This window comes from Protomyctophum bolini, assembly GCF_963924005.1.
Source record: "Protomyctophum bolini genome assembly, chromosome: 3".
Lineage (NCBI taxonomy): Eukaryota > Metazoa > Chordata > Actinopteri > Myctophiformes > Myctophidae > Protomyctophum > Protomyctophum bolini.
The window spans coordinates 17,364,247-17,376,521 of record NC_137864.1 but is presented as its reverse complement, the minus strand read 5'-3'; the positions used below and the strand labels follow the sequence as shown (position 1 = coordinate 17,376,521).

General features: G+C 43.7%; 1 protein-coding gene across 1 annotated transcript in view; it reads right to left on the bottom strand.

Moving 5' to 3' along the window:
• plppr2b (phospholipid phosphatase related 2b) overlaps window positions 1-7,799 on the bottom strand; it is an 81,131-nt gene extending 73,332 nt beyond the window's left edge. Inside the window, exon 1 of the mRNA XM_080756000.1 lies at window positions 7,628-7,799. The gene's annotated coding sequence lies outside the window, so the exon portion shown is untranslated. The remainder of the gene's footprint in view (window positions 1-7,627) is intronic.
• Between the last annotated feature and the right edge of the window lie 4,476 nt (window positions 7,800-12,275).

The window sequence follows — 12,275 nt, the reverse complement described above, 5'->3', positions numbered from 1 at the left end:
CAAATCCCGGCTCCTCCTGTCCACAGGTTGAAGTGTCCTTGGGCAAGACATTGAACCCTACATTGCGTCCAATGAGTCGGTTGGTGTGAGCTTGCCACCATTGGTGTGTGAATGTGGGAAGTGAGGACGCTGGCGTCGACTGTTCGCCGCTTCACCTCCCAATGTATGAATGAATGAACCATTTTAAAGCTCTTTGAGCACTTGGAAAAGCGATATAAACATGCAATTCATTATTATTATTTATTATCCCATGCACCCGGACTTAAGAGGAGAGACGTGTGGTCCCGTTCCTCGCTTCTCCCACATCACCAAAAAACGCATGGTGGGCAACATTTTATGGCCTTCCTTCGAGCCAAACCGTGCATGAGAAACGTGAACACCTGAGTGTGTTGATACAAAGCAGTGATTGTGGGCCACGGACAGTGGCCTTTGTGTCGGTTAGGTTAATGGAGTTGGCAAAGGGTCCGAAAAACGCTGAAACTAATTTTCCGCTTTAGCCAAAGCACGAAAGTCTGTAAATGGGCACACTCGCCCGGGGGCCGAGTGGCTGACCATGCATCATGCAACAGTTCTGTTGAATATAACATCCGAGCCAATAGCTGACCCATGCAGCGCACGGGAGCACAGCACTTTAAACTGCCAGCTGCTCCGTCTGCCACACAATCCACCTGTTCGCATGCAGCATTTGCTTTCGCTTTATTTGCTGTTCAGTGGTTTTACATCTCCCATAACGCCATAATGGAGTTTTATGTGCACTTTCCTGATGAGAAATGGGTTGGAGGCCGATGGAGCTAAAGGGGGATTCCGTTATGGACAGCATTTCCGGCAAGCATTATGAAAATGAAAGAGAGCCACTGTACTGTACTGTAGGTTTAATAGTAGGTAAAAAAAAACGTTGAGTATACAAGTGGTTCTCAAAGTGGGGTGTCCTTGAGGGGGGTTACAGGGCGTCCCCGGCTAAAAGATCAATAGTTAGAAATCAAAGTGGACCCTTTACAGGTATGCAACATCAGTGCTTTCTAGGTTATGATTTGGGGCCCTAGGAAGGAATACAAAATGAATATCAACATCTAACTACTGCCCAGTCTTTAAATAGAGGGGAATGAAATAAAATTATTACTCCCCATTAAAAAAAACACTGTTTGAAATAGACACTCATGCTTGCTAAGGTGTGGTTTGGATCCCTAAGGATGAATACAAAATATGACCCCCACAGTAAAAGAAACACACGTGTTTTAAATAGACACTAGTGCTTTCTAGGTGTGAATACAAAATCAATAGACACTCGTGCCTTCTAAGGTGTGATTTGGGGCCCTAAGGATCAATACAAAATTAATATCAACATCCTAATACTGTCCAATTTTTTGATAGGGAGGGGGTGAAATCATAACAGGCAGGTTATGTTGTCAAAATTGTGGTGTCGGGGGAAAAAAAGTGATTTGGGTGATTTGGAAAACCCCCCGGGGGTCCGCCCCGGTAACAAGATGGAAAACCCCCCGGGGGTCCGCCCCAGTAACAAGATGGAAAACCCCCCGGGGGTCCGCCCCGGTAACAAGATGGAAAACCCCCCGGGGGTCCGCCCCGGTAACAAGATGGAAAACCCCCCGGGGGTCCGCCCCGGTAACAAGATGGAAAACCCCCCGGGGGTCCGCCCCGGTAACAAGATGTGCACATGCAGGCTCTACAGTGGGGGGGAAGTGTAACAGGCCAACAGCACGCACACCAAGGCCCGCCTCTGCTCGATCATGATTGGCGGAAGGCCCCTCTCGGAAGGTTTTCTGACCCCAGGGGCTCCTTATATGTTCAGCACACTCTATAGTAGGGAGGATTATCACAACAAAACAAAAAAAGTGATATTTGAATTAAGTTAAATCACTGAATATACCTTTAACTGTATTGATTGATTACTTTAACAGGCTTTGGACAAAGCCCCGAGGGCCTAGGCTTGTTTCCATTGTGGTCCTCTGTATAATATCGGAATCGGTCAGAATCGGTACCGACAGATATGACCCTGCAAATAATCGAAGAATGGATATGGGTCATAAAATCGTGCACCCCTAAATCAAACATAGCCCTAACACCTAAAATCTAAATGCTTCATTCTCACCGTAAAACTCTTCTACTGCCAAGGACGACTTAGAAGACTGTGTGCGCGAACACCACCATCTTGTGTAAAAACACTGGTGTTGCAGTCCCACAGGAAGAAAATAAAACTAGAGGCGAACGCAAAATCACTCCCTGGTCCACTCCCAGTCCACGGACGGACGGCCTGGCAGAAGCTATAAACGCAGCGAGAATAAAAATCTGGCAGTCAACAAACTACAGTAACGTCACACAAAAACAACAATTGCAATTAAGTTGAAACGAGGGGAAACAGAGAGGAGAGGGAGTAGCAGTGATCAAAAACAAAAGCATGGCAGAGAGATAGAGATGAGAGAGAGATGAAGTGTGTTGACGGCATGGCGCTTTGGAGCGCTGGCTGGCTTCAGAAGCAGAAAGACACGGTGATGATGATGGCCTGAGGCAGCGCGTGGAGAGACTGCAATGGGAAAAACAACTAGCTATAGCGGGGGATACAGTGTGGAGGAATGCAGATAAACAAAGCCGCGGTCCCTGAATTGAGCTCCGCGGGCTCACCGTGCCAAGTATGTACTGAATACCATCCAAGACTGGCAGCACAGCGAGAGCATGCAGGCAGGGGCTGGCAGAGTGGGTGAGGGTGCAGGGTGGGATGTCCCAAAGTGGGGTCCGGGGACCCCCAGGGGTCCTTGAGGGAGTTCCAGGGGGTCCCCAGCTAAATGATAGTTAGGAACCAAATGGACCCTTATGGGTCTGTAACTCAGACTGTACAAATGGAACCAAATGGACCGGGTCCGTTTCGTTCCATTTGTACACTCTCAAGAGATAAATTAACATTGATTTTACAATATAAATTGGGGTCGCAGAGATAGAAATGCCATTAAATGGGGGTCCGTAGACTAATGCATGTCAAACTGGGGGTCCTTGAAATTAAAATAGTTGAGAATCACTGCTAGAGCCGTAATAAAAATCTTCTCTTATGGGGGTCCCTGGCATGTATTTTCAAACGGGGGTCCGCAGGCTAATAAATGTCGATTTAGGGGTCCTTGACATGAAAAGGTTTGATAACGTGCACTGCCCTAGAGCTAGTGGTGGAAAAAGTAACTAAGTAAAAATATCAATACTGCAATGTCTGTTAGAAGTAGAAGTCCCGTATTCAAAATGTACTTGAGTAAAAGCACAAAAGGCCTCAAAATATCAAGTGCTAGAAGTAAAGGTATACTCATATTACAGAATGTCCCATTTCACAAGTTCAAAATGTGTAAAAACAAATCATTTGAATCCGTTTTTTCCCCCCAATGGAAATCTAACTATAAATGTGTGTGGAAATGCTCACAAAGTACCTAAGAGAAATATAGTCTTTTGGGTAAAATGTACTAAATTACTTTCCACGTCTAGTGTGAGAGCAGGGAGAATTCCACACTGTGATGTCTGTCCATCCACATGTGGCTCATGGCTGGTTGTGTCTACCCTCGGCTCTCTGACAACAATTATTTCAGTGAATTTATGTCTAAAAGCTGCTCCACGGTTCCACTGCCCTGTCAGCCCTTTTCATCAATTAAAGGCAAAGGTGAGGCGGGAGCCCACCACCTCGTTGCGTTTTGTAACTGGAACGCACCCAGCTCCTTCAAAGCAGTGGTTCTCAACCTATGGGCCGTGAGGATATGGAAAGAACTTGTACATAATTATAATTATAATCTTCTGGCTCTGGGGTGAGTGTCAAAATTTGTAGGCACAATTCTCCCGAGATTCCTTGCGAAGCATAGCGGAAGCACCTGGAAGCAGCATAATGGAAGTCCCGGAAAAGACGCGCTGTGAATGGCCAGTAGTCAATTGAGTGACAGCAGCGTGCCTGCCACGCTTCCCTATCGCACTTCGCTTGACTGCAGCGGCCAATGAGGCATCTATATTTTAATATCTATGGGGCCCCTTCCCTACTTCCTTCACAGGTGTTACCCCTGATACTAATGAAGGCTCTGTTCCATTCTGGTCCAACAGAGTCAGGGTGCCGATTATTGTGCATGTTGGCTCACTGGAAACACTCTGCTACACCAGTGGGTCTCAAAGTGTCCTTGAGTGGGTTCCAAATGGCCCTGTACGGGTGTGTAACTCTGAGAGTGTACAAAATTACAAATAGAACCAAATGGATCCGTAAAAGGGTCCATTTGGTTACATCTGTACACTCTCAGAGTTATAGTTGTCCTTGAAAATAAAATGTTTGAGAACCGCACTAAATGGAACAGAGCCTTAATTAGTTTAATCGGTAACACCTGCTCTGGAAGTAGAAGTAAAAGTATTGGAAATTGTAAATTAAATACTCAAGTAAAGTACAAATGCCTCAAAATTGTAACAGTAAAAAATACAGTACTTGTCTCTTGAGTAAATGTACTTAGTTACTTTCCACCACTGGTATAAATGGAAGGCAGCTGAGGGGGATCAACAATATCATGTTGGAACGTTGAATTCACCGAAGAGGAAGCAAACTGCTATATATTGGAGCACTTCCTTCAAAGCACTCTTTGAAAGTCCACAGGGGGTCCGAACACTTAGAAAATACACAATATAGCAGAGGTATACAGCAGATATTAGAAGATGACAAACGCCTGCGTAAATATTAAAATAATAATATCCCATAATTAAAGATTGCAGTCTAAAAAATAGTGTTATATCAAAGCCTTCTTTCATACTTGGGTTCCCAGTTCGACCCCGTGGTCCCCCAGAGTTAGTGTCCTTGAGCAAGACGCTGAACCCCTAATTGCTCCCGGTGTGCAGGTTTCCTCCGCCATCAGTGCATGAATGTGTGTGTGAATGGATGAATGTAATGCACAATCTCTGTAAAGCGCTATATAAATGCACCATTTACCATTGTGATGTGTGTGGTCTTCCTGGGATGAGGAGACTGATGAGTCTGTGTCTAATATGAAACTAAATGCTGCATTGTTCAGTGTCTCTAAAACAGCATCTGGAGTCTACGCTTAAGTGCATTATGTACTTAATTTTGTGTACAGTACACACCTCGGGAGCAATTAGGGGTTCAGCGTCTTGCTCAAAGGACACTTCCAAACTAACTCTGGGCGACCACGGGATCGAACTGGGAACCTTCCGGTTGCCAAGAGGCCACTCTACCCCTGAAGCACTGCTCACCCAACTGGATGGGGCAAAACCCAACGCTTCTCTAGTCCCAGAGACAAATTGTCATTTGGACACACGCGCACACACAACTTATTAATTTATTATTACTTATTATTTTAGTGTTTTATAGATTTGTATTAAGCTGTAGGGCACAGAGGACGATGCAGATAATAGACAAACAATTCGCTGGCTGGGAAACTACTTCACAGACAAATGTTGGACGAATCTATCTGACATGCCACTGTACACAGAATGCTACAGTATGTTGGACCAATCTATCTGACATGCCACTGTACACAGAATGCTATGTAGGACCAATCTATCTGACATGCCACTGTACACAGAATGCTATGTTGGACCAATCTATCTGACATGCCACTGTACACAGAATGCTATGTAGGACCAATCTATCTGACATGCCACTGTACACAGAATGCTATGTTGGACCAATCTATCTGACATGCCACTGTACACAGAATGCTATGTTGGACCAATCTATCTGACATGCCACTGTACACAGAATGCTATGTTGGACCAATCTATCTGACATGCCACTGTACTTGGGGTGAGGGTTACTACCCCTAACTTAACCTGTCTGTTAGAAGCAGGACTGCCTTCAATGCAAGCTTTGGTGAGAGAAAAGCAAGCCAGGTTCTTCACCAACATACAGCAGCGGAATGGCATGCTTGATGACACCTTGTGGTATGTTCTTCAATTGCTGAAAAATGAGAACCAAGTCATGTATTCTCATTTATCTGAGATAATGGAAAAACGAGATCATATTGAGAGTGACCGAAGGGACATGATTCATAAATTACAATCCAAAGAGGGAACAAGATATAAGACATACCAAGCCATCAACCCAGATCTATCTGTTCACCCACTCTATACCAGCACCAGCAGTACACCTTACATTGAGGACTATTTGAGGATAACCTTTACACGGTTTCGGTTGTCCGCTCATAGACTGCGTGTGGAAATGGGAAGATGGAGCCGCATACCACCTGAACAGCGGTTTTGCCAATGTGAGACTGGTATACAAAACGAACAGCACATACTGGTTTGTCCCCTCACATAACATATCCGAGAGAAATATGGACATGAGGGTATTGATTTGAGCTCACTCTTTGTGGGCACTAACAGAGAGACTTTGCATATGCTACATGCCTGCCTGTCACTTGTGGAGCAATAGAAAGCTCCTGTTGTAAAGGGTTTCTGTGTATTGTATATTTTAATGTATTGTACCTTTTTAAAGTTTTTGATTCATGGGTTTTTTATTATTGTTTGGACCCAATGTTTTATACATTTGTGTCAATAAAGTAACTAACTAACTACACATAATGCTATGTTGGACCAATCTATCTGACATGCCACTGTACACAGAATGCTATGTTGGCCCAATCTATCTGACATGCCACTGTACACAGAATGCTATGTAGGACCAATCTATCTGACAAGCCATACTGTACACAGAATGCTATGTTGGACCAATCTATCTGACATGCCACTGTACACAGAATGCTATGTTGGACCAATTTATCTGACATGCCACTGTACACAGAATGCTATGTTGGACCAATCTATCTGACATGCCACTGTACACAGAATGCTATGTAGGACCAATCTATCTGACATGCCACTGTACACAGAATGCTATGTTGGACCAATCTATAGTATCTGACATGATGCCACTGCATCTACACCCAACTAACTGTAGTATCTTTATTCATGTAGGTGCTTCAACCCCCTCTATACCCGTCTCTCAGCACACGCTATATGGCAGGTCTGTCTACAACTTCAGACACAACGGCACGTGGACACGTGTGTGTGTGTGTGTGTGTGGGGGGGGGGGGGGGGGGGGGGGGAGTGAATACAGTATCAAGCAGGCATGACATCATGCGCTCACTTTCGCAAAGGAATTATTTCCTTTGCGCGTGCCACACACACAAAATGTGTGAGATGTGGGTAGATACGAGATCTGCAGGCTACACACCGCATCGTCTCGTCTCGTAGACTCTACCGTAAGCATTAAATAGGATTAAAGTGGGGTTTTTTATGCTTCATTAACACATTTTGCCGGGGGGACCCCTTGGAACCCCTCAAGGACCACTGGGGGTCCCCGGACTACACTTTGACAACCACTACCTCATAGCACACAGACAACATGCACATACATGTATGTACTTCACCGTATAACATGCCAACGCAACAAGTGCATCAATTTGAATCTTGTACAAAAGTGTGTATTGTTCGTGTGTGTGCCCTATTGAGGTCGAGCTGCAGCACCTCGGACAGCGCGCGTGCACGCTTGTGACACACACACACACACACACACACACACACACACACACATACACACACACTCTTCAGAGGAGGAATGAAAAAGAACACAGCATGGGGTTGAAGAGTGTCTCACCTTGGATCTCTGGTACTGTATGCGTGACGATGAAGACCACTCTGACTGTGGGAAACCACTGTGTTCTTTATGCCAAGAAGAAGAAGAAGCTGCTCCTCCAGTAGATCTCCATCACTCTCTGCCTCCCGTCTTCGTTCAGATCTCCACTCCGCTGCGCTGCGCTCCTCTCTGATCCGCTTCTGTCTTCTCCTCTCCTCTCTGTCAAAGCAAACCAGCCTGCACTTTCTCTTCTTGCTCCGCCACTGAGGAAGCCCTAGGCTGCGAGTGTGAATACAGAAGAGAGAGAGAGAGAGATAGATGGAGTGAGTGAGTGAGGGGGGGAGAGAGAGAGAGAGAGAGAGAGACAGAGAGCTTTGCCCAGTGCCAGCCTCCAGTATAAGCCTCCAGTCTGTGTCTACGCTCTGTCTTCTGAGAGATAAATATGATGATGATGATCCTTCACAGTTCTTCAAGGCTAATTAGAGGAGGAGTGGAGAGCCACCGGGCTCCGCGGGAAGCCTGCTCAGCTCAGTAGGCGGGAGAGATGCAAAAGATGAGGGACTGGACCGAAAAATCTTGAGATCTTCAATGTCTGGTGTGTTCTCGTTCTGTGTGTGTGTGTGTGTGTGTGTGTGTGTGTGTGTGTGTGTGTGTGTGAGAGAGAGAGTGGGGGGGTAAGAGCACAAGAAGAAGAGAAGAGGGGCAGTATATGTGTGTCAGAGGCTGAGGAGAGTAGAGTAGTAGCACTTCAATGCTCTGCAAGACGACAGGAAACCACTTTCATACTGGAGAATGAGGCAGAAACCATGTTGGCATGTGCGTCCATGGATGGATGTATAATTGGGCGTGCGAGCGTGCGTGCCATAATAAGCGTGACAGCCACAACATGTGTGTGGTGTCACGTGGTGGTGCGTGTGTGTGTTCATGTGTGAGTGTGTGTGACTGTGTGCGCGCGCGTGTGTGTGTTCATGTGTGTGTGTGTGTGTGTGTGTGCGTGCGTGTGTGTTCATGTGTGTGTGTGTGTGTGTGTGGACCCTATGCCAGCCTATAAGCCCAGTCAGGTAGACAGCGATCCCTGCCTGTCCGCCTGCGGACAGCAGACAGCGTGCCGTGATGTGGGTTTAATGACGCATAGTCAAGTGGAAAAGTGGGACGCATCAAGCACCGGCACACACAGCCCTATGTGGGTCAGTCAGAGGCCCTCAGGTGGAAGCTCACTATAGCCGCTTTCCTCACTGTTTGTGGGGATGGGCGCACGCGTGTGCGTGCATGCGTGTGTGTGTGTGTGTGTGTGTGTGTGTGTGTGTGTGTGTCATCAGTAGTGGTGGAAAGTAACTAAGTATACATTTACTTGAGTATTTCCAGTACTTTTGCTTCTACTCCACTACATCTCAGAGGCAAATATTGTAGCCTATGTTTACTCCACTCCATTTATTTGAAAATGTATAGTTACTGTGTAGATTTTCATCTACAAAAGTAATCATTATTACAAAACTGAAAATAGCTGATCTACAAGCTCTTGTAGATCAGTTAATTTCAAAAAGATGTTTTTTTATATACATTTTAAAACTAAATAAGACTTTGAGCACTTATTCTGAAAGTACATTTCATTTCCGGACTTTTACTTGTAACAGATTATTTATATATTGCAGACACTTACTTTCATTCAAATATTTGCATCTGGGGGGGGGGGCGGGTCCCCTGGAACAACATATTTTCAGATGGGGTCCGCAGCCAAATACAGATAGTTCTGTAGAATCTGGTCTCAGGCCTCAATCTGTTCAAACATCACATAGTTTTGAAGTATGGTTATAAACTATAAAGAAAACAACACGCCTCCACATCTATGCAATTACATTGTCCACATCTTTGAATTCATATCATATTTGCACCTGAAGATCAACCTAACATCACTAAGGCTTCAGTTCATCACAAAGGCTATGAATTTGACGAGGGAGATATTGACATTTAAAGGACAATAATAAGGCATGCTTCGTCGTACGACAGTGTCATGCAGCCAGTGGTGGATAAAGTACTCACCTGTTTTACTTAAAGGGGAATACTACTCATTCTCAACATTTTACCATGTCATTAATATACCTTAGAGTCGTGTGGAAATGATAATAAAAAAGTCCCCCCATTCTGTGTTGCCTAGAACTGGTGGTCTGAAAAAGATCAGTAACATTATGAAGTACATCTCAGTGACATCACAAAGATGTACTTCATAATGTTACAGATTTTTTTCAGACCTCCAGTTCTAGCCAACACAGAATGGGTGGACTTTTATTATTTCCACACAACAACTCTAAGGTATATTAATGACATAGTAAAATGTTGTGAGTGGTATTCCCCTTTAACCTTCACGTCATAGGCTATGTATCTGAGCAAATCGACTATTTCTGTCCTACACAATTCCCATTGACAAAGAATGGAGAATTTACGTGTGGACGTGCAAAGCGACATGTTACGTCATGATGATTTACGATAAGAGCGGCCCTCACTTCACACCGGTGTGATTTTTCTTTCCACAGGCAGGTGTTGCAACACGATTCAAATGGTGATTAATAATCAGTATTTAAGTTGTCACCAGTTTGAATCGATTTTAAATCGATTCACAATATATAATATAAATAAGTGTCCAGTTTGGTGTTCCAACGCAACGCCAGAACAAAGAACAGCTGTTTACCGAGTCTAATGGCTTAAAGCATGAGCCGGTCACACACACATTGCATAGTTCCCATGGTAACTCAGCTTCCATTGAGCAGTGTGACAGGCTAGTAGGGAAGTACTGTCACACGTATGCACGCACGCACGCAAAATGGTGGGAAGTAACTAAGCACATTTACTTAAGTACTGTACGTAAGTAAAATGTTAATTTTTGTACTTTACTTGAGTATTTCCAATTTCCAATACTTGTACTTTTACTTGACTATGTTTTGTATTTGAATACTCGGGTTACTAATTATTTGATAATTAATACAAAACATACATTAAACACTGCAGCCCTATATACTGTACATTGAAAATAGCAGATCTACAAGCTCACAATGCGTCATGATACGACACATTGTGAGCTTGTAGATCTGCTATTTTCAATATATTGGGACATTCAGCATAGTGAGTACTTTCTACTTTTGGTACTTTACATTTCGATCCCAATACTTTTGTACTTTTACTAGGTACATTTAGAATTCCGGACTTTAATACTTGTAAGTATAGTAAGTATAGTAAGTGTAGTATAGTTCTACATTGCAGTATTGATATGTAAAAAAGTGTTTCCACCATTGCGCACACGCGCAGTGTGTGAGGCAGAAAAACATGTCAGATACCAGATTGACATCTAGAGAAAGCCGTCAGGAAAAGAAAGAAATCAGACACGTCTGAAGTGAGTGGTACTGTACTGTAGGCCTACTGTACTGTACTGTACTATTTTCACTATTTGCGCTATTTTCGTGCTCTGACAGACCCAGGGACAGACCCAGGAACTTGTCTTGGTTGCACCACTCAAAAACCTGTATATTATTTATTTTTATATCCTTTTAAAGCCCATTTGAAATAAAGCCTCAGCCCTGAAATGTATACTAAATTAAACAGGAATGGAAATAATGAGGAAATGTGATTCATGAATTATGCATTTACTACTATATAAAATGTTCTCACACACGGAAGATCAATGTGTAACACGTCACGTGAGCTATAAAACCAATAAATAGTAGAGTGATAAACATTTGACCCCTTGGGTCCTGTAAACAGTGTTGATTTTGTCGACTATGACAAATCATAAGGTTATAACAGCATCCTAAGGTTAGCAAGGAATATCACCTCTAATACTAAGCATGTGTTGTATGGAGAATATAGGTTGCTGCCTTCAGGAAGGAGATATGGTGTACCAGCATACAATAAGGTCAGACTAAAGAGGTCCTTTGTCCACCATTCGACTTTGAGGCTTAATCAGGAGTTGTAGTAGCCATGGGGTAATCTTTCACTGCAGAAAACTGAAATGGAAATTAGATGAAAACTAAGCTGTGATGACTAAAACTAAGACTAAATCTATTGTTAGTATTGTTTAGTTTCCTGCAACTTAGTTTCCAGGTATAAAATAAAAGGCTGTAGTTTCTATTAGCTTTAGAATCCCCATCATCAATTATGTCATTACCCTGCTAGGCAGCCTTCTGAACTGGAACGCCGCCATATTTTAATGAGCATTATTAGTGAGGAGGACCAATTATATGAAGAGACAGTTGAATGTGTGGGCAGAGCCCTTTCAAGTAGCCTATACTTCATCCACCAATCATATGTAATTATACGTAGGCCTGGTATAAGTATTATGTATGTAGTCATTTAGTATTTTGTTTTTCTTGTTTGTTTGATCGTTCTTACTTCTACGGAAAATAACGATACGAACGATGCACAAAAGCAAATTTCACCCAATTATTTACACAGGGGTCCTCAACCAGTGGTCCGGGGACCACCAGTTGTCCTTGAGGGGGTTCCAGGTGGTCCCCAGCTAAATGATGGACACTTGTAGATCTTTAACTCTTAGTGTAAAACGAAAACAAATGGACCCCTACGCTCTCAGGAGTTAAGTTATTGTTAAACATCTGCATTACTTAATGTATGAGTCTACACAATTAGAGAATGCAAAATATATTGTATTTCGATCAGCATG